The following is a 26,318-nucleotide window of genomic DNA, read 5'->3' on the forward strand; positions in this document are numbered from 1 at the left end:
AACCAGGGCTACATAGAGAAACCCTCTCACAAACAAATAAAAATATGGAGTGAAAACCATCACATCTAGCATTAAATAAACTAAATGTCAAAAGCATGCACTAGGCAGGGGCAGGAAGATCAAAGTTTCAAGGTCATCTTCAAGTTACAGTTTAAGGCCAGCCCGGGATAAATAACACCCTGCCTGAAAACACAACACACAAGCAGTCCCTCAAATGCCGCCCACAATTTGCAGGACACACACTCAGCAAAACTGAACCAGAAAGGCGAATGAAGGCGAATGAACGCTAAGAATGACATCTAGAACAATGGTGACACTTAGGGAGGAAGGGAAGGGAACCAATGGGGGAAAGACACACTGGGGACTGGTAATCAATGCCTAGTACGGATAATGGATACGTGAACCTATTTCATTATACTATGAGCCTTCTTTTTTTTTTTCTTTTGAGACAGGGTCTTACTACGTAGCCCTAGCTGACATGGGACTCACTACGTAGACTATGCTGATCTTGAACTTGTACAGATCCTCCAAACTCTGTCTCTGTGAGGGCCATCACACCCACAGGGTCTTACTCTTCTGCTGCTGTAATAAAATGCTCTGACAGAGCATCTTAGAGGAGACGGGTTTATTTTGGTTACGATTCATTTTGTGGGGGCAGAGGCAGGGACAGAGGGCAATGGACAGAGAAGGCACAGTGGCAGAGACAAAAGACGGTCACTGCACCTACACTCAGGGCCTGTCCTTCAACAGTCCACTTCCTGCTCCACACCCTTCCCAGACAGCACCACCAACTGAGGACCAAGTGTTCCAAACAAGTGTGTGTGTGTGTGTGTGGGGGGGGGCGTTCACATTCAGATCACACAACATTATTCTATACCATGAGGTTTTTAATTTTTATATCATGTCCTAAATTTATCCTTTTGGGTGTTGGAAGTATTTAATTAGAAAATTATACTCTTTTGGTGGCAAAAAGAAATGTAAAATATAGTATTTCCTCAAGAGCCCATCAGAAGCCGGGTAGAGCGGCTCGTACCTGTATGTAACTCTAGCTCTTGGGATGCTGAAGCTGAGGGACTGCTTAGACTCTACAGCAAGCGTGGACTGTGGAGTAATTTCTAGGAGAGCTCCAGCTACAAAATAAGACTGTACCCTCTCAACCCCAACAAACAAACAAACAAGACCTGATACCCAGTGTTAGTCTGAAACTATGGAAGATACCAAACCAAAAACACGCTCATTTTTCAGTATGCATATTCCCTCAGCAAAGTTCAATAAATAAACGAAGGCATTTTATTATATGCCTTATTTAAATAGATAGAATTATAGTAAATAAGTTACATAAATGTAGCCCCTTCCCTCTCCCCGTCTCCTCTCTTTCCAGATGGGGTATCACTATATAGTTTAGGCTGGTATCTAATTAAAATTCATGGTCTGCCTGCCTCTGAGCACTGCCATTCAGACAGGTCTCCTACAAAATATCTTAGTGTACCATCATCTTTTTATGGTACTTTAGATGGCACTTTATGCCATCTCTTTGGCATATCTGAATTCGCAGCATTATTACTCTCTCTTTTTAAATAAAAAAAATTTGTTTTTTGGATACAGGGTCTCTCTATGTAGCTCTGATTGTCCTCGAACTCACAGAGATCCACCTGTCTCTGCCTCCCCAGTGCTGGGATTAAAAGCGTGCACCACTATGCCAGGCTCCAGCATCATTATTCTTAGGCTTTGGATCTTGACCGATTTAAGGGCTACTTGACATAGTGTAGTGCTGCCACAGTTCACCTGAGGCCCAAATGACTGCTAGTTGGTAGCATGGTCATGTGAGTGTGCTAGAGAGAGATGGTTCAGGTCCTGGTGAGATGGAGTGGTGTAGAAGACGTCATCAAGTTAATTGGAACGGTATTCTAATTTGCAAACTGTTCATTCCTATAATTTTAGACCATGGTTGATTTTGAATTTTTTGTTATTAAGATTTATTTCATCTTTATGTCTACGAATGCTTTGCCTGCATGTATGTATGTGTACCATACTTGTATCTGACACCAACAGAGATCAGAAGAGGGCACTGGATCCCCTAAATTGGAGTTATAGATGGTTGCGAGCCACATGGGGGTGCTGGAAACTGGACCAGGTCCTCTGGAAGAGCAATGAGTGCTCTTACTGCTGAGTCATCTCAAAAGCCCCCACTGTTGACCTTGGCTGACTGAATTGATGGAAAGCAAATTCTTCCACAGGTAGAGAGATTCCTGTACTTCAGTGTAACCACCGCTACCTAGCACTGACGGGTAACCAAATGAAATCTCTTGTTATCTGTTACTTTCCACCCGTGCTACAACACATTCTTCTCCCCCCAGTCCCCTGGTTTTTCGAGACAGGGTTTCTCTGTGTAGTTGTGGTGCCCGTCCTGGATCTGCTCTGTCAACCAGGCAGGCCTGGAACTCGGCCTCTCAAGTGCTGGGATTAAAGGCGTGGGCCACCACCTCCCAGCTGCTACAACAAATTCTTAAAGCAACAACGGTAACAGGAGAGTTGTAGCAATTTCACTTGTTACTGTGTACCAATACCAGTGACAAGGAACAAATACCTCCCTGTCCTGATAAGGTTTCCAGTGCAGTCCAGAGAGTCACAAACCATCCTGGAGAGATAGCTAAGAGCACTTGCTGCTGCAGAGGCCTCAGGCCTGATCTCAGCATCACCTGCTGGCTTATAACAGTCTGTAATTCCGGTTCCATGGGATCACGTGCCCCTTTCTGGACTCCACAGGTATCATGCATACATGCAAAACACATACATTCTTTTCTAATAAAAGATGCATTTTCATTTAATGCCCATGAGTATTTTGCCTGCATGTCTGCAAGGGCCCTGCATGCATGCCTGGTTCCCACATCCCAACCATGGGCTGTTGTGAGCTGCTACATTGGTGCTAGTAACTGAACCCAGGTCCTCCAGAAAAGTACTAAGTGTTCTTAACCACTGAGCCCTCTCTCTTTCCAGCACAAAATAAACACATGGTGAAAATATAGCCACAAACTCCTTTGAACCACATCCCCTTTAGTTACCATTCACTTCTTAGTAAGGAAACCAATTCATTCTTGAATTCAGTCACTCAGGAAACATGTGAAGTCCTTCCACATGCTTAGCAGTGGATAGAGGTGAACAAGGCCGACATGGTCTCCAGTGGCCTGCCTTCCCCCTCCTTTTTGAGACAGGATCTTACTATGTAACCTTAGCTGTACTGAACTCAGGACGTGAACCAGACTGGCCTGGAACTCACAGAGATCCTCCCCCCTCTGATTAAAGGCCTGCTCTACCAGCTCCCGCCTCCCTCTCACCTGCAGGACTCCAGGGCTCTTTTGCTATACATGAAAAGCACAGACCAAAAGCATCACTTCCCAAGATGTTTGGTGAATACTAACTAGTCCTGTAAAATGAGCCAAACCTCTATGGCCAAGGAAATTTGAGAAATAATGCAGTCATTAACTTTTGATTAATTTAAAATACATATCAAAATTTCAGGGAAAACTGTAATAAAGACCCTTCATTTTATTTCCTCCTTTACTTAATTATTTTGAGGCAGAGTCTCATATAGCTCAGGCTGGCCTCAAACTTGCTATGTAGCCAAGGATGGCCTCCACCTCCCAAGTACCAGTTTGGCAGGTTTGTGCCACTATTGCCTGCTAAGAAACTTCACTTTTAGCTGCAATCCAATTATTTAGCCTTAGAGTCCCTTCACTGCAGCGCAGCACTGGCGCCACTGTTGATTATACTGGAGGCAGCTGCTTCGGGACCAGGCTGCAGCAGAGCGGGGCAGTGCAAGCCCACAGGCAAAGCTCTTAGTCACAGGCCAGAGCAGAGTTCTACCTACTCCACCTGTTATCTGTACTACTTAACTCTCTTGATCTTAACAAGATTACAGGTGGCGCACACCTGTAATCCCAGCACTCAGGAGGCAGAGGCAGGTGGATCTGTGTGAGTTTGAGGCCAGCCTGGGCTACAGAGCGAGTTAGAGGACAGCCAAGGCTACAGAAGTACTATACACTACTTGAGACACTGTCTCAACCCAACCAACCTATACTGAACTCCATCTTGTTTTGCTTTACCTTAGCAGTGCTGAGAGCAACTCAGAGCCTAGTCCATGTCAAACAAATGCTCCACTACTGAAAAACACCCCCAGCTTGCTTGATTTGCTTATGTATTTATAGGCAGGGTCTCGGGGTCTAGGCTGGTCCTGAACTCTCAGCAATCCTCCTGCCTCAGCCTCCCAAGTGCGGGGATAAAGTGTGAGCCACTACACTTGGCTCCACACTATATTTCAATTATTTAAAACATGTATAAGGACAGCCAGGTGTGGTGATGCATGGCTTTAATCCCAGCACTCTGTAACTTCAAGGTCAGCCCGTCCTTCACAGAAAGTCCCCGGCTACCTAGCGCTTCACTTCACAGTAATGCCCCATCTCAAAACAACAGCAGCAAATACATAAGAAGAAAATAAAATCATACTGACAAAACAAATAATTTCAGGGAGGCCTACGTGTCTTTCTGTGGGTGGTGGGGTGGGGTGGGTGCCGGTACTGAGGATCAAATCCAGGGTCTTTTGTACACTAAGCCAGCACTCAGTTGTGTGGGTTGAGAAAGACCGCATGGAAATTGGTGAAGACTAGTCTAATTGTTTTCATGATTTCAGTTAGGACAAAAAGAGCTTTAGGGCTGGGAAAATAACTCAGTCAGCAATGTCCTTGCAACGCCAGTTTAATCCCCAGACATATAAAAAAAGCCATGCACGGTGGTACATGCTTTGTAATCTCAAGACTGGGGTAGATCACTAGCCAAGCAAGTCCAGCCTGACTTCCAGGCAGATGACTGCTTAAAAATACCTCCCTCCCCAAAAAAACCAACCAACCAACCAACCCAGAAACAAACAAATAAAGCAAAATGAGGCCTGGCATAGTGGCCCACGCCTTTAGTCCCAGCACTGGAGGCAGAGGATCTCTGAGTTCAGCCTGGTTTACAGAGTTCCAGGAGGGCCAGGGCTGCACAGGGAAACCCAAACCAAACCAAACAAGAACAACAAAACCTAGTTGGATGGCTCCTGAGTGATGACATTCAAAGCTGACCTCTGGCTCCCCCAAGCATGTGCACACATATGCATGTGTACACACACAAACACACACACACACACACACACACACACACACACACACACACACACCACAAGCAAACATACTTTATGTTGCACTTTTGCTCCTCTATATCCCCAGGTTTGGGTTCCTAGAGAAAAGCAATTCTTGGGGCTGAGGAGATGCTCAGCATGAGGTAAAATGCTTCTTGCTCAAGCATGAGGACTTGGGTTGGATCCTCAGCACCCACATCCACAGCCTGCTGTAGTGGCGCGCGCGCACACACACACACACACACACACACAAGCCCAGTGCTGTGAGGGGTGGAGGATCACCGGGGTTTGCTGCCTGCCAGCCTAGCTCCGGGGGAGGAAGGAGAGACCGTATCTCAAGAGTAAGGTGGAGAGAGCAAGACACTCTCAGCATCTGCCCGTTTTCTGTGCACTTGATGCAGGGGCACACACCTGCACACAACCACCACCACCACCACCACACAGACAGACAGACACAGAGGACACACGAGGAGCAAACAAGAGGGCACTCGAAGTTAAGTTTCAGCCTGCACATGCAAGGACACATGCACCCACATACATGCACACTTCCCACCAGACACCCAAAGTAAAGAAATTCTGAAATGCAACAACAATTATGACATTTGAGCAGTATGAGCTTCAAGTTCTCAGTACTTTACTTGTAGACATTTCACAAGAAAAAATATATTGTTTGCTGCTGTGGGATGTTCTGTATGTCCTGTGGGAGCCCGTTCTCAGGTTCCTCATGGCTTTACCCAGCAGGTCCGCATAGAGGAAAATTAGAACCATGAGCCTGAGTGCAGGTGTCTGAGATGGTCTGCACTTGGCTGTCTGGGGGATGGTCTGTATGTCAAGTTGCTCTGATTGGTCAATAAATAAAACCTGATTGGCCCGTGGCTAGGCAGGAAGTATAGGAGGAGAAATAAAAGAACAGGAAGGCAGAAGGAGTCACTGCCAGCCGCCACTCTGACAAGCAGCATGAAAGATGCTGGTAAGCCACGAGCCACATGGCAAGGTACAGATTTATGGAAATGGATTAATTTAAGCTGTAAGAACAGTTAGCAAGAAGCCTGCCACGGCCATACAGTTTGTAAGCAATATAAGTCTGTGTTTATTTGGTTGGGTCTGAGCGGCCGTGGGACTGGCGGGTGACAAAGATTTGTCCTGACTGTGGGCAAGGCAGGAAAACTCTAGCTACAGTTTGCAATTTGGATAAGAGTGCGAGTGATGACGTAATAAACACTACTGTCAAATGGGGGAAGGAGACAGTAACAGGAGGGCGAGACTGCTCAGAGACAGAGTGCATCTAGCTTACTCAATGAACAGTCTGGTACTGACCTGCTGAAGGCTCTATCTTTCAGCAGCCTAACGACTGCTCCGGAGTAAGGGGACGGCTCAGTGGATAAAGGCACTTGCTAACAAGCCTGCTGATGCTCCCTGGAACCTCCAAGGGAAGGACAGAGCTGACACCCGCAATTGTCCTCCGACCTTCCTTATACATGTAATCTTGTCCCCCTGCGCCCTGCAGCAGGAAGCAAAAACTTAAAGAGCAGAGTTGAAAACCATCAAGAGGACGTGAAATACGCACACAGGTGAGATCCAAAAGCCATAGGCCTCAGTGATACATACGTCTATACTGTTGATCTCAGTCTAACTGTAGATTACAGTTCTTATTTATTTGTGAGTGCATGTGTATGTGTGCACACTTGTGCTGCCACGGCCTTTTCGTGGAATTGCTGTCTTTCTTCCACGATTTAAGTCCTGGGGATTGAACTAAGGCCATCCATCAGGTTAAGCAGTGAGCGATGGCTCCACATTACAGACTGAAGTGGTGCTTACATAAAGACTACAAGAGAAAGCTACACCAAGATGATGTGACATATGAGTGCTAATGGTGCATGGAATTACTCCCCCCCCCCCCCCCCCCCCCCCGGCAGCTGAAGCTAAGACTCATGTATGCTAAGCATGTATTCTACAACTGAGCTATACACCCATCCCTAGAAATGTACATCTTGATTTTTATTTCTACATGCCATCTTAGCCAAAAGGCCAAGAAGTGACATTGATTCCCATTTCTAATATTATTAACATTTAGGAATGCTGATAATACTGTGTATATAATTAGGAAAACGATGCAAATGAGCTTACTGCGTGGTGTGCCTGTCCAATCACAACAGGAGGCTGGTGAACTGGAAAGCACTGGTGCCAGCACAGACCAGTAAACCACACAACTGCCACACCTGAATTCTACAGGTCTGGGAAGAACCTAAGGAAAAAAAAGGGGAGGGGGTGGAGCAGGAAAGATGCCTGGTGGTTAAGAGCACTGGCTGCTCTTCCAGAGGTCCTGAGTTCAATTCCCAGCAACTACATGGTGGCACACAACCATCTGTAATGAGATCTGGTGCCCTCTTCTGGTGTGTGTATACATAATAAATAAATAAATCTTTTTTGTTTGTTTGTTTGTTTGGTTTTTCGAGACAGGGTTTCTCTGTGTAGCTTTGCGCCTTTTTCTGGAACTCACTTGGTAGCTCAGGCTGGCCTCGAACTCACAGAGATCCGCCTGCCTCTGCCTCCCGAGTGCTGGGATTAAAGGCATGAGCCACCACTGCCCGGCTCAGATTTTTAAAATTTCTATAGAATCTATTTCTAGTTTGCAAGGCATGAGTCTAAATTCCTGGTAATCCTTACCAAACACATTGCTAATCTTTGCAGGATCCATTCTTTCAGAATTTGAAACCTTATTTTAAAAGTTAGCATGAGAGATGGAGATGGCTCACAGGTTAAGAGCACTGGCTGCTCTTCCAGGGGACTCAAGTTTAATTCTGAGCACCCACATGGTGGTGTAGACAGTTCCTAACTCCATTTTCAGGGGATCTGATGCCCTCTTCTGTTTTTTTCAAGTACTGCACACAGTGCACAGACATATACAGGCAAAACACAACACACCTATGGAACATTTCTTCTACTCTGATAAGCAAGTATGAGGCCTGCTCACAAACATGGCTACAACGCAGCAGCTCAAGCTCCCGGCTGTCTTCAGCTTGAGGACTAACGGCAGGAGCAGAAGAATAAGGAAATACTGGGAACCTGGGCAGTTGTGTTGACTTTCATTTTACTTACAGCTGTTTCAGAGAAACTACATTCTCATTTAAATAAAGTACAAGCCACAATCCAAAGGAAACTACTGTAGGTTAGTCATATCTATTATATATTAGTTTCCTACTGTTGCAGAATATTCCCGTACTTTGTGTGAAAATGTACTGCTGTGACTGGTGCAATAAAAAGCTTAACAGCCAATAGCTAGGCAGGAGGTATAGGCGGGATTATAGCGCAGAGAGAGAACTCTGGGAAGAAGAAAGGCGGAGTTGCCAGCCAGATGAAGAGGAAGCAGGATGGGCAGTACAGAGTAAGGGTAACTGAGCCATGTAAAAGAATGTAGATGAAAAGATATGGATTATAAGAACCAGTCAGGAACAAGCCTATGCTAAGGCCGAGCTTTCATAATTAGTAAGTCTCCATGTCATCATTTGGGAGCTGGCCTTATGGAAAAACAAAAACAAAATAAAACAAAACAAAAACCACCTTGTTACATCCTACTACAACTCTAAGAAATTACCACAAACGTAGTAAAACAAAACAACAGAAAACAAACATCCATAGTTCAGAAAGTAAGAAAACAGAATTGGGGCAGGGCTGCCCTCTTACAGGGGCCAGACGGTCCTTACTCTTACCTTACCTTCTGCAGTGCCTACAGGCTGCCATGGATCTCTCCTGTTTTTGAAATCTGCAACATCTGGTCTGGAGATTTTGCTCACATTACATCATCGTGATTTGGAGTTTTCTGTGTCTTTGATGAGCAACCATAATTCTATTTGTATCCTTTTATTTCACATAATCTAGCAGATTCATATAGATGTATCAGAAGTGGACATGTGGGAAAATTATTCTGTTGTTCCCATCTTTGTTGGCTAGCCTGGAATCAGAGATCTGTCTGCCTCTGCTTTACAACTCTGGGATTAAAGGCACATGCCCCCATGCCTGGCTCACCCACGTGTTAAAAAGGAAACAACAACAACCCTTTTATTTTTAATGTGCATGTATGTGTGGGTTCTTGATTGGAGGTCAGAGGACAACTCTGTGCAAACAGTTCTTTCTCCCATTTCACAGATTATGGGATGGAACGAAGGCCTGCCTTTCATAGCATGAGCCTCATTGAGCCATCTCATCCCAGTCACTCCTGTCTCTGTTGTTCAGTAACTGAAAGTTATTCAATGAGGTGCTTCCCCACCCCCACCCCCCCAACAGGGGTTCCTGTGAGTCCTGGAACTCACAGAGATCCACCTGCTGCTGCCTCCTGAGTGCAGGGATTAAAGCCATGCACCATGACCGTCCGGTCAATGAGGTGCTTTTTATTGAACACTCAATAACCTTTAGTTTCTGGTAGGTTCTCAGGAACACAAAAGCAAACAGAGTATTATTTTATGTGCCTCTACTTAGCTGACAATTCATACATAAACTGTGTACTTACTGAAAGCTACTGGAATCCAGAGACCATAAATAACATTTTATACACTGGTGACCGAATTAAATGTGGTGTTTTGGTTTGGGGTAGCTTAGTGGTTTCATGTTTACTTAGCAATTCTAAGACCTTGGATTTCATTTCCAGCAACATCAAAACAAACCCAAAGCAAAACAAGGCACCTGCCCCTCCCTACAGAAAATACTAAGGTGGACACTGAAGTCCATCCCTTCACAACATCCACTTTGAGGTATAAAAAGATGACTACTATTGGGAGGTATTTGATTACACTGTGTAAAGATGTGTCACTGTGATTGGTTTAATAAAAAGTTAAGTGGCCAATAGCTAGACTGGGAGAATAGGTGGGACTTTCAGGCGAAGAGAGGAACTGGGTATGAATCTAGGCATGCAGAGGAAATGCCAGGAGACACATAACAAGTTAGAGGTACAGAATGAAGGGAAGGTAAAAAGCCACGTGGTAGAATGTAGATTTTAAAATATGGGTTAATTTAAGTTATAAGAGCTACTGGGACAAGCCTAAGCTATAGGCCGAGCTTTTATAATAAGTCTCCTTGTCATTATTTGGGAGCTGGATGGCGGGACAGAGAAAAACTTGTTACAGGCTACAGTGGGACTGAAGTACACCAGTAAGTACACATTTTTCTATATTTGCAATAGAAATGAACACTTAAGCTTTCAAACTTATGCAGCTGATAAGAAATTTTACTATGGGGGCTGGGGCAGTGGCTCAGCACTTAACACCAGCTGCCTTCCCAGAGGACCCAGGTTCAATCCTCGCACCCACATGGTGGCTCACAATCTCTTTCAATCTAACACCCTCTTCTGGCCACACACACATCACACACACACACACAATACACAGGCATAGACGCAGGCAAAACACCCATACACACAAAATAATAAAACAATAAAAGAAATTTTACAATGATGGCAGTGTGGTATAGAGAAAAGTTAGATTTTTAAGATATAGGCAACTACAGCCTAAAGATGAAGCTTCTTCACTGGAAAAAATGAAGATTATCTCGAAGTGCTGTTGTAAGGATTAAACAGGAACACATGTTCTTCTAGTATGGTATTCCATCAGTGCTTTTCAATCTTGCACTTTCTTCCATTCCTTCCCTCCATCCTTTGCTGCTGTTCTGAGACGGCCTCATATAACCCAGTCTGGCCAAGAACTTGCTGTATAGCTGTGGATGACCTTGAGGTTCTGATCCTCCTGCCTCCACTTCCAAGTGTTGAGATCATTGCTTTTCACTTGGCTAGTTCTAGTGTTTAAGTCTCTGACACTGATTTTAATATTTCCAATTACTTTGAAACAGACTGCAAACTTGTGAAGAAGTCAGTCTGCAGGCAGGCAAACACCCACCCATATGAAGTTGCACGCGCGAAGCTATTAAAGAGAGAGGAGCGTAAACCTGGTCGGGCTCCATTAATCAGCTAGAGCTTGGTTAGCAAAAGTAATCACACAGTAAGGTAATTAGACTGATTTTCTCTTTAACTCAAAGAAGGAAACATGAAGACAAATGCTGACCCATACAGGTAATAGGGGAATGTTCGGTTATCTGAAAGCCAGCTGTGGGCTCATGCCTGTAATCCAACCACCAGGGTGTCTAACAGAGAGACTACTGACAGAGTCCCAGGCAAGCCTGGGCTAAAGAGACTATCTCAAAAAACACTCAAAAGACATTCTAATGCCCACCCCCAAAAAGACCGTTTGAATTTTAATTGAACGGGTCTTGGAGACAAATGGAATATAGTTAATATTAAAAACTTTCCCCAAATCACAAACGTAAGAATTCCCAGATAAGAAGGGAAACTGAAGGAGTTCATTCCTCTAAAATTTTGCTTTACTTTTTGTATAGTACTTAAAATTGGTAGACCAAACATTGGGGTTTTAACATCCCATAGTTCTAAATGTCAACGCAGTTTTGAGAAACACATATTAGCAGCCAAGGAATGCCATAGGTCTTGTTTAACCAACAGTTTGGATAACAGAACACAAACTACCAATTACACCTACAAGTCTTATCAACATCAACGGCACTGTAAATGATAACAATAATATTCTGCCTTTTCCCCATGCCTCGGAGCTAATTCTACTTTACATACATTATCTCATTATTTCATACTCCAACCCTGGAGGCATATTTTGGGGTTAGCTAATTTTTACGCCCAGTATCTCATGAGTAACTTAGAAAAATAACTCGAAGGCCACAAAAGATCAACCCCAGAAACAAATTCGAAGCGCATGGTTTCTTTAGTCTCTAACACAGCATTTCTCAACCGAGGATCGCGATCCCTTTGGGAGCCGAACGACCCCTTTCACAGGGGTCGCATATGAGATATCCTGCGCATCAGATACGTACGTTTCTGTTCACTACAAAGTTAGGAAGTGGCAACGAAAAGAATCTTTATAACTAGTGGTCACCACAGCACGAAGAACTATATTAAAGGGTCGCAGCATGAGAAAGATCGAGAACCCATCAGGTTGCCAGTTGAAAACCGAGTATGCACCATCTTTGAGAAGCGCGCAAGGAGCACACAAACGTCAAGTTCGAACTCTTAACCGCGGTCCCGGGTCCGCAGGAGCCCCGGGTCTAGAGGATGCCCCCTCTCGGAGGGTCGCCGCCTCCGCTGGCCTCACTCCCTACCTCGGGGCGGTTCGGACACACGCTCCTTTCCCTCCCACCTCTCATGCCCTGTGCGGCTCGGCCCCCCTCACCATGAGTCCAGCACCAGTACTCGGACTGCGGCGACCGGCACACGCCACCAGCAGCTGGACCCGAGGTCCCCGTGCGGCGACTGCGGAGCACACCCCGGGCGTGTGGCAGGAAGCTACCCAACGCGCAGTCGCCGCGGCTCCAACCACAGCCCAGCGGAGGGGCCCCGCGCCGCCCGCCCTGCGGCCGGAAGCGGGCAGCGGGCCCCGGCGCCGCGGCGGCCGGTCCCAGGAGGTCGGTGCCCAGGTCGCCTCGCTCGCTACGCCAGCGACTCCGGTCGCCGTGGCAAGGCGCGCCCGCCGCGGCCGGTCCTCTTCTCCCCGGCCCCGGCCGCCGCGCGCAATGGAACGTCCCGCGGGGGGGATTGTGGGAGGCGCACGCTCGAGGGGTGGGGGCGAAGGCGGCGGCGGCCGTGGCTGCCGTTGGTAGCCGTGGGGGCGGGGAAGGGAGGGAGGCGAGCCGAGGAGGAGGAGGAGGAGGAGGAGGAGGAGGAGGAGGAGGAGGAGGAGGTGGCGGAGGAGGAGGAGGAGGAGGCTCGGGCTCGCGCCGCGGAAGGTACGCGTGAGGGGCGAGCGGGAGCCGGGAGCGCGCCAGCGGGCGCCCCGGAGCGAGCGCGTCGGGGTTGCCGGCTCGGGGCGGCGGGAGGCGGCGGTGGTTGGAGGCCCCGGCTCGCGACCAGTCCGGACGCTCGGAAGCGGGCGGGCGTGCGCGCTGCGCGTCCGGAGTCGGGTGAGGGGGGGCGGACGGCGGGGAGAGCGCGCGGAGGGAGGAGTGGGAGGCGGGGAGGGGGGGGCACAAGGCGCCCTTCGCTCGCTCGCTCGCTCGCTCCCTCCCTCCCCAGAGCCGCCGCCGCCGCCGCCGCCGCCGCCGCCGCTGCTGCTGCCGCTCCCGCCGCCATTTTGGGTTCGCTTTGCGGAGGGGGAGACGATCCCGGTCTCGGGGGCCCGGACCCGCCTTCTCCTCGGTTTCCCCCTCTCCGACCTACGCCTCGGGCTTCTCCTCTCGCGTTTCCGCCGGGCCGCTTCCCCCGCCGGCCGCCTCCTGACAGGCGGGAGGGGTACGGTGTGGACCCAGAGGAGCCGAGGCGCCAGGCGGCCACCCCCTCTCCCCACTTGCCTGCGCTCGGCGCTCTCGGCCTCGCACGGTGAGTAGTGCGCCGTGAGCAGGCCTCGGAAGGCCCGAGTGCTCGCTCCTCGGCTCCCCGAGATCCACTGACACCTCCCGGACCCGGACCTCCGGGGCCAGCGGGGTGGGGGTGGGGGAGGGGAGGAGCGGAGGGAAAAGGGATCCGGAGCTTACCGGGAAGTCCCTCCAGGCGGGGTGACGGGGTGTCCCTGACCGGCGGGCTCTCGGTTTTGGGGGGGAGGGGGGGGACGGGAAAGTCAGCGAGTGGAGGCGGAGTCGGCGGTGCTCCTGACAGGTTAGTTTGTGTAGTAGGCCTGGCTGGAGCATCTCCCACGATCCGGTTGGTGTCTTGTTTTAAGTGAGGGGACGGAGGTGGCCAGGGAGATGATCTTCGGAGGGCAGTGTACCTGTGTAACCAGACCTGTGGTGGGCTCTAAAGGCGCAGACCTAGTGAGCTGAGCGTTAATAAGTTTAATAAACGTCACTGGCTAGTTGGTACTTTGGAAAGAAGTGGTTTGGGTCTTGAAGAGCAGATGGTCTGTTGGTTTCTAGCTGCTGTGTTTGTGTGTGTGTGTATGTGTGTGTGTTTGTGCAAAGATGGAAAGTGCCCGGGAGTTAGCCTGCTTTGGTGGAAGTGTAATGGAGTTCCTTTCATAAGTTAGCTCATTTTGAAACAAGTGTTGGGACGTGTCCTTTCAGGTCGGTAAGTGTACATGTATTTTAGCATACTAGATAATACAGCATGCATGCTAGGTTCAGGGAGGGAAGAAACTTGACATAGTTTGTGCCTTTGAATAGAGTCAGATGTATAAATAGGAAAGCCCAGAACATCATCCTCAGAGTGATCAAGCTGAGAATAAGGCCATGTGGATTTATAGTAGCGCTTATGTTAACATAAGGTTTTTATATTCATAAGGTTTTATATTCAGAAGGTTTCTCTGTAATCCTAGAACTCTGAAAATGATAGGAACATAGGAAATTGAGGCATGAAGAGGTACTTTTCCAATGTCACATGTTAAATTAGTGGCAAAGTTGGGACTACAAGCTATTTTGATTACTAACTTAGTAATGTACTGTCCATATCATAGTGCCTCAGGAGGTTGTTATTGGCAAATAGGAGTGTATTTGCAAAGGAAGCATGTGGTTGAATTATGCTTGTGAGAGCCTGAAGTGTCAAGCATAGATGGAATATACACTGTCCTTGCCTGTCTGACCTATATGAGATAGGTGTTTTAACTGTTTTGTGTTTACAGAGCAAGCAGAGCATTTCTGACAGTTTAGTATGTATGTTTGATAACTGAATTGCTTCCACCGCCTAATTTGTATCGATGTGACTCTTGTTTGTTGCTGGTTGGTTTTTTTTGGGGGGGGGCATGTTGCATCTGGGTGATTAAACTCAAGGCATTAAACTTGCTTACAAGCATTCTGCTACCAAGCCATACTCCCATCTGGGCAACTTAGCTTTATATCTGCAAGAGAAAGGATCTTCTTTGACTCATTCAACAACAACAAAAAATAGTTTTGGATACTTGATAATTGATCCCTGTCCTGGGGTGAGAATAATCACTGTCTGTTGATTAGCTTGTTGAAGTAGTCTCCGGTGCATGTGAGGGGAGTTGTCAACATATTGAGATAACAAATAAATCATTGTGGAATTGAAACCACGAAATCGTTAAAAAGCAGTTCAGTCTGAGTGTGGTGGCTCACACTTGTAATCCCAGCATTCTTGAAGCTGAGGCAGGAGGATCATGAGTTCAAGCCCAGCCTATGCTTCATAGTAAGTTTAAAGTCAGCCTTATCTTAGAAAACAAAACAAGGGGCTGAAGATAGGGCTCAGCAGTTGAGCATATACTGTTCTTCCAGAAGACCCAAGCTCCAGTTCCCAGCATCCACTTCAGCTGGCTCATAACCGCCTATAACTCCAGCTCCAGGGCATTGGCACCCTCTTCTGGCCTCTTCTTCTATCCCTGCATGTGTACACACACACACACACACACACACACACACACACACACACACACGTTTTTTAAAAAATTTAAACCGGCAGGATGATGTGTTGTAATAGAGTTTACCATCTTTAACATTTTCCTTTTGTTGTCTTTGAAACAGGATCTCAATGTATAGCCCAAACTGGCCCAGAACTCATTATGTGGCCCAGGCTGACCTCCAATTTGAGGATTGTAATCTTCCTGCCACAGCCTTCTGGGATTATAGGCATGAGCCAATTTGCCTGGCTTCTTTGGCAGTTTCTTTTGGCATTTATGAGTAAACTGTTTTTGGGATCTGTGAATTATTGATATGTGCCTTTGGATATTGGAACTTCTTGGCTGGACTGTAGGAATTCTTCGAAAGGCTAATTTTGTAGCAAGGATCCCCTCTATGAATATGAGGAAAGAATCTTTGCACTAATTCAACTCTTATTATTAGGATGTTTCTTAGTCTAGATTAGTGGTGTTTAGATTGTTTTATGTGTGTGTGTGTGTGTGTGTGTGTGTGTGTGTGTGTGTATTATCCTGAGAATCTGAAGAAATAGAAAACCTTTTCATTAAAAAATGAGGATCAGTACAATCACATGAACTTTGTATATTCTTTCATTTTGTTTTTCTGAGTCAGAATCTTACTGTGTAGCCCTAGCTATCCTGGAGCTGGATGTGTAGACCAGGCTAGCCTCAAACTCTCAGAGATCTGCCTGTCTCTGCTTCCTGAGTGCTGGGATTAAAGGCGTGCGCCACTACACCTAGCTAGTATGTATATACTTTCAGGAACTTAAGTTATAATGAGATAGAACCAATGTTGATTAGGTCTTGTTTGAGATACCCACTCTCTCTGTACATTTGTAGAGATGTCAGTGTTAAGTTTGAAGGTGAAGGTTGTGATAGTACTTGAATGTGTCACCAGGAGAACTTTAGGATCAGGGTTTTAAATTTGCCCTCAAGACAGGCATGGTGACTCATCAGAGCATTTAGAAAAGCCTAGGCGGGAAGATTATTATGAATTCAAGGCCAGCCTGGCCTGCATAGTGAGTTCTAAGCCAGCTTGGGCTGTAGAGTGAGATGTTCTCAAAAAACCAAAAAGGAAAAAGAGAATGTATCTTCTCGTAATGTATTTCTGTAGTTGGTAAACCACTGTGAGTTATGGTTAATTAGGATATGTAATGTAGCACCAGCATCTTTGGCTTGTTTTGCAACATCTTTACATTCTTGTTCTTGAGAAATTGTCTTTTTTTTTCCAGTTGTATGTTGAGACAGATGATTCGAAGTTATTTTCCCCCCATTCTTTATTTTTGTTTAGTTTTGTTACTTTTGTTGTTTAGTTTGCATGTTTCATTACTCCTACATGGAGAACACTTAATATGAATAATATGTAGTCTCTGTTGTTCTAGAGATTTTAATCCAGTTGAATTTAGGATTTGCATATTGTTCAGGACTCTCCAGACTAGGAGGAGGAATTGAGATTTTGCAACTTAATTGCAAAGGGTTTTTGATAATACTTATTATATTATTTTAAAAAATTATTTTTATGTGTAGGAGGGTGTGCCTGCCATGGTACGCATATGGAAGTCAGAGCACAACTCGGGAGTTTGTCGTCTCCCTCCATCTTTGGGTAGTTTGGGATCAGATTCAGGTCTGCAGGCTTTTGAAGCAAGTGCATTGACTGAGTTATGTTGCTGCCCTGTTTACTCTGAGGAAGCTATAAAATGCATATGTTATATGTAAGGTTATATATTTAAAAATGTTTTCAGAGGCTGAGGAAATAGAGCACTTGCCGGTCTTTCAGAAGACTGGGTTTGGTTCTCAGTACTTGAATGACAGTTCACAACTGCCCTTAACTGTAGTTCCAGAGAATTCAACTTTTTCTTCTGGCCTCTGCAAGCTCTTGGATGAATGTGGTGCTCGTAAACTCATTTAGGCATACACACATGCATATAAAAGTAAGAAATGTTTTTTTGTTTTTGTTTTTTAAGTGCCTTCATGCTGGGTGTGGTTGAACATGCCTTTAATCCCAGTATTTGGGAGGCAGAGGCAGATGAATCTTTGAGTTGAAAGCCAGCTTTGTCTACAGAGTGTAGTGAGACTGTGTCTTAAAAAAAACCCAACAAAACAAAATGCGTGCTTCTGATGTCGGGTAGCAACCATTGGCTGAATTTCCTACTTTGTTTGGGGATATGTTTCAGTAGTAAGTTTGTTACCAGGCCCAGCCTGCTTCGATTTTTGACCCCAGGATGGCACTACTATGTTTACCTGTAGGGAATTTCTGTAAAAAGGTCTTGATACCATTTTGGGGTGTATATAAATGCAAAAACCCTTTTGGATGTAAAATTCAGAAATCATTTGATGACTACCAGTGAATCTACTGTTAGAAATTAAAAATATAATTAGTGTATTTTTTAAAAAGGATTAAGAAAGACAGTTAACTTATTTTGGAGAAGGTATTTTAACAAGATAGACTGTAGGATCTTAGTAAAATGTTTTGTCGTTTTTTTAGATTTATTTTATTTTACGTATATGAGTATTTTGCTTGTATATATGCATGTATACCATGTGTGTTCCTGGCATCCGTGGAGGTGAGAAGAGAGCCTTGGATCTGGAGTTACTATGTGGCTGCTGAGAATGGAACCAGAGTCCTCCCCCCACCCCAGCAGCAAATGCTTTTACAAGTGTTCCCTGTCCTTATTTTGTATTGGAATGGACTTAGAAAAGCTATGTATTTGTGAAAAGCTTGATATTTTCTCCAGTGCTTAATGGGTTATGTCCATAGTGTTATTTCATTCATTATATATGGTGTATGGGTGTGTGTGTGTGTGTGTGTGTGTGTGTGTGTGTGTGTGTGTGTTTATATGTGTTTTGTCCCTTGTGTATTTCAGATACTTCAAAGTTAATATTTTTGTGGGGAGAGGGCAGTATTGTGGAATTGACTGTGTAGCTCAGATTAGCTTTAAATTTATGTAAGTCATTTTGCCTCTGCCTCCCAGGACCTGGAATTAAGAGACCTGAGCCACCATGAGCTACCTAGCAGGATCACTTAAGCTTACCATGAGTTTGAGGTCAACTTAGGTAACATGAAGATTTTTATCTCAAAAACAAAACAAAACAAATACTTAAAATCACAAAAAGCGGTCCAGGTTCTTAAGGTGCAATAATGGAAAAGGAGCCAGACAATCTGGTTTACGGCCTGCTGGACTCCATAGCAAGACCCTGTTTCAAACAACGCACAACAGAACAGGAGTGGGAAAGGAGCGTGTCCTCTTTTTACATTGGGTCCTAACACATGGCAGAACTTCCAAGTATCTTGCAGGCTACTGGCTTCACAGTGTCAGCAGTCCATTAGCTGTATTCTAAGGTTTCTCAGGTGCTTTGCTAATAAAGAATTGGTTGCCTCCATTTCTGCCCATGTGTTTGTGCATAGCAGAGGAGTCTGACTGTGTGGAGAGTTGGCAGTTTCCAAAAAAATGACTCAATGTTGCTATTCGTTGATCTGAGTATTTTAAGGATTTGTTTTTGTTTTTGGCTTTTTCGAGACAGAATTTCTCTGTGTAGTTTTGGTGCCTGTCCTGGATCTCGCTTTGTAGACCAGGCTAGCCTTAAACTCGCAAAGATCCACCTGGCTCTGCCTCCGGAGTGCTGGGATTAAAGGCGTGTGCCACTGCCGCCTGGTAGGAATTATTATTTTTAAGATACTTATTTTTGTTGGTGTGTGTGTTTGTGTGTGTGTGTGTGTGAGTGTGTGTGTGTGTGTGTGTGTGAGAGAGAGAGAGAGAGAGAGAGAGAGAGAGAGAGAGAGAGAGAGAGAGAGATGCACCTTCAGAGGCCAGAAGAAGGTGAAGAGGGTATCAGACCCCCCTGAGTTGGAGTTATAAATGGATGTATGTAAACAACCCAACTGGTTGTTTAGGTACTGGCAACTGAACTCTGGTCCTCTACAAAAGCAGGAAGTGCTCTTAACTGCTGAGCGTTCTCTCCAGCCTCAGTCTCAGTATTTTAAAGGCACTAAAGAGCCTTAATGTAATCTTCTGTAAGGTCTCCAGTGTCAGACTTCCAGAAGAATAGGATACTTTAAACCTTGTTGCCACAGAAAAGGGAAATGCTCATCGCAGTAGTTTATTATTTTGTTTTGACTTATGCTGCTGGTTGTTATGATTTTTCTCAAGGTAGCTGTTACTCGTTTATGTTTCTTGTGTGGACACATGCATATGCACGCATGTATCTGTGTGTTCTGGTTCGTGGAAGCCAAAGGACAACTTTTGGAAGTGTCATTCCTTCTCAGTTGCTGTCTGTCTGGTCTTTCAAAGAGGGTCTCACTGGCCTGGCACTCAACGGTAGCCAGGCTGACTGGCTAGCGTGGTAGCTCCAGGGACCTACCCAGCTGTTAGCATATCCCTGTCGCTGAGGTCAGGAGCAGACAGCACACCAGGCAGTTTTGACATTGGTACTGGGGATCAGACACAGGGAGGGCTTCATGCTTGTAAGGTAAGCACGGTACCAGCTGAGCTCCTTCCCACTCCTGTGCCCTCCTTGCATGAAGGTACTAACTTCTCTACTTATTTGTCATCTTAATAATTACCAATCTTCTACTCCATGTTTTAGATTTGTTTATTTTGTAGATAGGGACTCATGTAACTGGGGTTGGCCAGAAACCTAGAACTCCTGGTCTTCCTGGCTCTACCTTCCAAGCGCTGGGATTATAGCCATGTGCCACCATGTCTGCCTCAGAAATCTTTTTCCTTCCTTCCTTCCTTTCTTTTTTTGTTATTGTGTTTCAAGACAGGTCCCAGAACTTCCTCTGTAGACCACCAGGCTGGCCTTGAACTTTGAAGAGATTCACCTGCCTCTGTTGGGATTTAAGGCATGAGCTGCCACACCCAGCATGTTTTTTAATTTTAAAGAAAAGTTTTTACAGTATGGACGTTTTTCCTGTGTGTTGTATGTCTTTATCATTTGTCTGTTGGGTGCCTATATAAGCCAGAAGTGGGTGTCCGATGCCCTGGGACTGGTATTAGAGATGATTATGAGTACCTCATGGGTACTGGGGAACTGAAGTCCTCGGGAAGAGCAGCCAGTGCTCCTAACTACAGCCATCTCTCCTGCCCTACTCTTTCATTCTTAGATTGAAAGTTGTTTTCCATAGGTAGGTTCATATAGCACTTAAACATTCTGTCTGATGACAGTTGAAGTTAAATTACCAGCTATTTCTAATCTATTTTGCCAGTAGGGAATTCTCTACCAACTAGGAAAAAAAACTGAGGTGAATAGAAATTCACATGACTGCTTTTAGATGTGAAACTTTTATCAAATTCACAAGTGACAAATAATATGTTGATTTTTTTTATTGTTTTAGTCATACTGACAAGATGTTAAAAGCATTTTCTAGAGGAATCCAATTACACAGAGAAATGAGGTGGCATTGGAGACATTGAATAAGAGCTGAATTGTTCAGTCTCAAGGCAACTTGCTGTTTACAGGAATGAAACCCATGTTGTTTGATTTTGAGACTGTGAGCACTATGTGTGGGTAGTTGGGGAGTTGTACTTTTGGTTTTGTTACCTACCTTACAACCCATGATGAGCAAAAGCAAGAAAATAAAAGTAAATGGTGCTCTTAGGCTGAGAGGATGCTCCAGAAAACAGACATTTTAAGTGGCTACTCTTAAAGTTGAATTTATTCATTTGCCTAAATTTAGTTATTTGGATCCTCATTCTTAGTTCAGGCGAGCCTGAAACTCACTATTTAAGTTTTGTCTTAAACTTGATCCTGCTGCCTCAACCTCTGGAATGCTGGAATTATAGGTATTTATTATCACACTTAGCCTAGTTTTTGTTTTTTGACATGGGATCTTGCCATTTTGCTCTGGGGGTCTGGGATTCCTGACCTCAAATGATTGTTAAATATACTTCCCACTAAAATGGCTGACAAATATACCGTAGTGGAGGTGAATACCAATTCCACCAACAATATTTCGTTCTTGTTTTATTTTTTGCATTTACATTTATTTACTTATTTAGTGTGTATGTTTGTTTGCGTGCTCACATACTGAAATACACATGTGGAAGTCAGAGGACAACTTTCAGAAGTCTGTTCTCTTAAAGGGTTATCAGGCTTAATTAGCTCGAAGGGCCTTTACCCTTGGAGCTGTCTTGATGACTGGTTCCCTCCCCTCTTTTGTTAACAGTGTCTTCAGACCCATGTAAACAAGGCGCAGGTGCTGACACAGCCTTGGCTCTGCCTGCCTTTGCTGCTCTTTTCAACTGCACTTGGTACCTAGACACTCTTACCCAGTTTTGTTGGTTTCAAGGACACTGTCAATTATAAATTTGCTTTGTTTTGGCTTCTTAGTGTAAATGGCAGACTTTCTAATTCATCTCTGCTGAAAATGAAAACTCTCGAGTTTAAATATTTCCTGACTAAGCCCAACAGGGCAAAATGCAAGAAATTTAAAAGATTGTCTTTGAAAAGAAGAAATGAATAATTGGTGTTTGAAAAATAGGGTTCAAAGTGCTTGAATCAGTCATGTAGAGTAACCAACCACTAGGTGAGCATTAGTATATGTTTTCAGAGAAGATCTAAGATACAGATCTCAAACAAGTCGAGTTTTCATCTCCAACTAAGTGATAACAGGTTGGGAGGTTAATGTTGAGATGCAGGAAGAGAGAAGTAATAATGAGCAATTACCTTTTTATTGAAGAAACTTAAGTTACTTATTTGTGTGTATGTTTAATTTTGAGGAAGTAAGTCAAGTAATTAGAGAACAAAGTAAGGATTTTGTTCACATTAACAAGTATTTCTTAGATGCTCCTATGTTGGTTAAAAATAATTTTTAAAAGTCAGTTCGTTGGGCTGGGTGTAGGGGCACACGCCTTTAATCCCAGCACTTGGGAGGCAAAGATAGGCAGATCTGAGTTTGAGGCCAGCCTGGTCTACTGAGTTTTAGGACAACCAGGGCTACATAGTGAGACCCTGTCTCCCTCCCCCCCACAAAACGCCAGTTAATTGTTAGATAATGTCATCTAATACAGTTCTAAAGCTTACATTGTTAATCTGTTACTGTAAAAAAACAAAACAGAAAAACCATAAGGGGGAACTGGAGAGATGGCTTAGTGGTTAAGAGTACTTGCTGTTCTTTCAGAGGACCAAGGTTAGATTCCTAGTCCCTACATGGCAGCTCACCACAACCCTCTGCAGCTCTAGTTCCAGGCATCAGACACCCTCTTCGACCTCTTCATGCACTGTATACAGATGGTGCCTAAACATGCATGAAGGTAACACACACACACACACACACAAAAATAAAAATAATTAGATCTTTAAAAAAAAATAAAAAGAAGCTGGGTGTGATGGCATAGGCCTTTAAGAGGCACAAGCAAACAGATCTCTGTGAGTTCAAGGCCAGACTAGTCTACAAACAGAATTCCAGACCTGCCAGATCTGCATAGAGACCCTATCTTAAGTCTCGGGTGCGGGGTTGAGGGGGTGAGTGCTAGAGAGGTAACTCAGTGCTTAAGAGCTCATCGTGTTGTATAGCACAGGGCCTGAGTTTGTTAGCACCCACATTGGGCATCTCACAACCAGTCCAGGGCATCTGATGCCACCTTTTGGGCTGCATAGGTACCTGCATTCACACATGCATATCATTTAAAGTTAAATGGGTCTTTAAGTACAAAACAACAAATTGGGCTGGTGGAATGACTAAGGCAGTTAATGTGCTTGCCACCTAGCCTGAAGGATTTCACATGGTGAAAGGAGAGAACTAACTCCTTCAAGTTGTCCTCTGACATCCACATGCATGATGCTGGCATGTGCACACCTACCCCCATGCAAAAAATAAAATGCAATGAAAAATAAAAGAATTTCAGAATTATCCTAACAAGCATTATTTCACAAGAGTGCTGAGTTACTCAAAGTTGTCTTTCTCAGGCTCATTGGTTAAGAGAACTTTTTGCTCTTGTAGAGAACTCAGGTTCCATTCCCAACATAGTGGCTCACAACTATCTGTAATTCCTGTTCAGGGAATCTGACTCCTTTGGTTTTTCTTTCTCCCCACAGATACTTTTCTGTTTTGTTTTTGAGATAGGATCTTACCGTGCACCCCTGATTAGCCTGGGAATTGGCTGTATAGACCAGAGCAGCCTTTAACGTCTACCCGCCCTCTGGCTTCTGTCATCAGACTATGGGATTAGAGCTGTATACTGCCATATCTGAGACACCCCAGGTACTTGATACCTTTCTCTCTCTCCACTTTGGACCATGTGTATTACACTGTCTTGGGATAGGTTAGTTACCCTGTTTCTTTTAATAGACAACTTTGAGAAACAGATTAACTAACATATCACAACACAGGGTCACTTCTGTACAGCCAAGAACTGTTTATTTTACTTGCTTGTGTGATCTTTGAGAAAAGGCTTCACTCTACAACTGAGGCTAGCCTTGAACTTGCTGCACTCCTTAGTGTCCTGAGTGCCAGGGGCACAGGGATATAATTCATCATCCTCTGCTAAGTTATGAATTTTCCAGTCTTGCACACCTGCCCCCACCCCTGATTTCAATGTTAGGGGTTTAGCCCCGAGGTCTTTGTTTATACTTAGTCAAGCACTTTAAATTTAAAATTATTAACTTTTTATTTTATATGTATGGGTGCTTGGCTTACATGTATGTCTGTGCATCCACATGAGTGTCTGCTGCGTGTGGAGGCCAGAAGAGAGTGTTGGATGATTCCCTGGAACTGGAGTTCAGAAATGTGAGCTGCCAGGTGGGTACTTGGAATCGTTGGTCTTCTAGAAGAGCAGCCAGTACTCTTAACTGATGAGCCATCTCCCAGCCTGTTTGTTTTAAGGACATAAAGAATGCATCTAACTTTATTTTCTCCCAAATAAATAACCCCTTATGTCAACATGCAGTATCATATCAAATAATCCCTTTGCAATATGGAGTCTACTATTTGAAAAGGACCTTTACAGGCGTAATACTTACCCAATGTGTGTGTGTGTGTGTGTGTGTGTGTGTGTGTGTGTGTGTGTGTGTGTGTATGACTGTGTGAAGGCCAGAGGAGGAAGTAAAATACCTTCTGTCCATCTTATTCACTTGAGACAGGGTCTCCCGCTGACCCAGAAGCTTGCAGTTTCAGCTAGCCTGGCTGGCCAGTGAGTACCTGTCTTTTCCCATCCTGATGTTGAGGTTCCAGGTACAGATAATCATGTCTGGCTTTTTACATCCAAACTCAGATCTTCATGCCTGCAACAGTTGCTCTTACTCATTGAGCTGTGTCCACAGTCCCATGCTTTTAAAAAATTATTTTATGTATATTGAGTATTTTGCTTGCACGTATGTATGTGCTTGGTGTCCACGGAGATCAGAAAAGCGTGTCAGATCTCCGGGAACTGGAGTTACAGATGGTTGTGAATCACCATCTCGGTGCTGGGAACTGAACCCAATTCCTCTGCAAGACCAACAACTACTGAGGGAGACTATGAGTAGTCTCAGCCCTCTAGTCTGTATTTACTTTGTGACAAGGTCTCCTTTTGTAGCACTTGCTGGACTGGATCTCTGTGAGGTCTGCCTTCCTTTGCCTCCTGAGTCCTGGAATGAAAGGTATGCACTACCATAGAGGCCTTCCATAGTCTGCTTCTGTGCAAAGTAGGAAAAGACTTCTTCCATAAACTACTTGAGTTTGATCCATCAGATTTTTTTTTTTTAAGTGAGCTTAGGGGTAAGGAAAATGACAGTTTTTTCCTTCAAGAATTTTTTAATTTAGGAGATCTGTTAACTAATGTTTTACAGTACAGCATGTACTGTACATTTGTCCAAGGTGAACAGAGGAAAGCTGTTAAATCTATGGGAAGAGCCAGGCATGATGGTGCACAACTGTAATCCTAACATCTGGGGGCCAGGTCAGGAAGATGAATGCAAATTAACCAAAGTGTACAAGTGAATGGCTTTTCTTACAGTCACACAGTTATATGACTGCATAATCACTGTAAGTTTAAAGTATTTCATCACAGTGTCTGTTAGCAGTCCCTAATCTCACACATTGTCCCTTTGCCCTAGCAGTAACTACAAATTTCTTTTGTATATATCTGCCTGGGCTTTTGTCGTCACTCCACCCCACTCCCCACATCCTCTCACCCCCGGCCACCCCAGACATGCTTTCTCTGTATAGCCCTGGCTGTCCTGGAACTCACTGTGTAGACCAGGCTGGCCTCAAACTCACAGATCACCTACCTCTGCCTCCTGAGTACTGGGATTAAAGACATGGGCTACCATGCCTGGCATGTCTGCCTGTTTTTGTTTTACTGATAAAAGGTGTCATGTAGCTCAGGATAGCCCTGAACTCCTGATCTTCCTACCTACTTCTGCCTCTCAAGTGTTGGTATTGAATTTGCTGTAGTACACAGATACGTCTTTTTATTATGTGGAGTGGGAGGCACATGGTCGGAGGATAACTTTGGGAGTTAGTTCTCTCCTTTCACTGTATGGGTCCAGAGAATGGAATTCATGTCATCAGACTTGGTGGCGAAGGGCCCTTTACCCACTGAACGATTTTGCTGACCCTAGATGTGCCTTTTTAAAAATATGTCATATAGATTTAAACTGTTGTCTTACAGAACTGATTTCTTTAATTCAGCATGTTTTTGAAGGTTCATCCATGTTTTAGTATTATCAGTACTAAGTTCATTTTTATGTGTGTGAATGTGTGTGTTTATCCTTGTGCATGTGGAGGTTGGAAGAGGGCATTGGATCTCCTGGAACTGAAGCTATGGACGGTTGTAAGCCACCACATGGTGTTGGGAACC

The 26,318-nt window shown here is 44.8% G+C and overlaps 2 protein-coding genes across 11 annotated transcripts in view; one reads left to right on the plus strand and one right to left on the minus strand.

Moving 5' to 3' along the window:
• Window positions 1–13,794, minus strand: part of Dap3 (death associated protein 3) — a 30,355-nt gene extending 16,561 nt beyond the window's left edge. For 2 of the 6 annotated variants that reach the window (XM_076573698.1, XM_006976358.4), the window contains exon 1: window positions 12,415–12,556. The gene's annotated coding sequence lies outside the window, so the exon portion shown is untranslated. Of the gene's footprint in view, window positions 1–12,206; window positions 12,226–12,414; window positions 12,557–13,528; window positions 13,676–13,711 lie in introns of those variants that run through there. The other 4 variants (XM_006976359.4, XM_076573699.1, XM_006976361.4 and 1 more) reach the window with 4 other exon arrangements.
• The window catches only part of Ash1l (ASH1 like histone lysine methyltransferase), a 152,154-nt gene continuing 138,693 nt past the window's right edge, over window positions 12,858–26,318 (plus strand). For 2 of the 5 annotated variants that reach the window (XR_013051890.1, XR_013051891.1), the window contains exon 1: window positions 13,167–13,556. The gene's annotated coding sequence lies outside the window, so the exon portion shown is untranslated. Of the gene's footprint in view, window positions 12,968–13,030; window positions 13,142–13,166; window positions 13,557–26,318 lie in introns of those variants that run through there. The other 3 variants (XM_076573656.1, XM_076573657.1, XM_006976362.4) reach the window with 3 other exon arrangements.

This window comes from Peromyscus maniculatus, chromosome 6, assembly GCF_049852395.1.
Source record: "Peromyscus maniculatus bairdii isolate BWxNUB_F1_BW_parent chromosome 6, HU_Pman_BW_mat_3.1, whole genome shotgun sequence".
Classification (NCBI taxonomy): domain Eukaryota; kingdom Metazoa; phylum Chordata; class Mammalia; order Rodentia; family Cricetidae; genus Peromyscus; species Peromyscus maniculatus.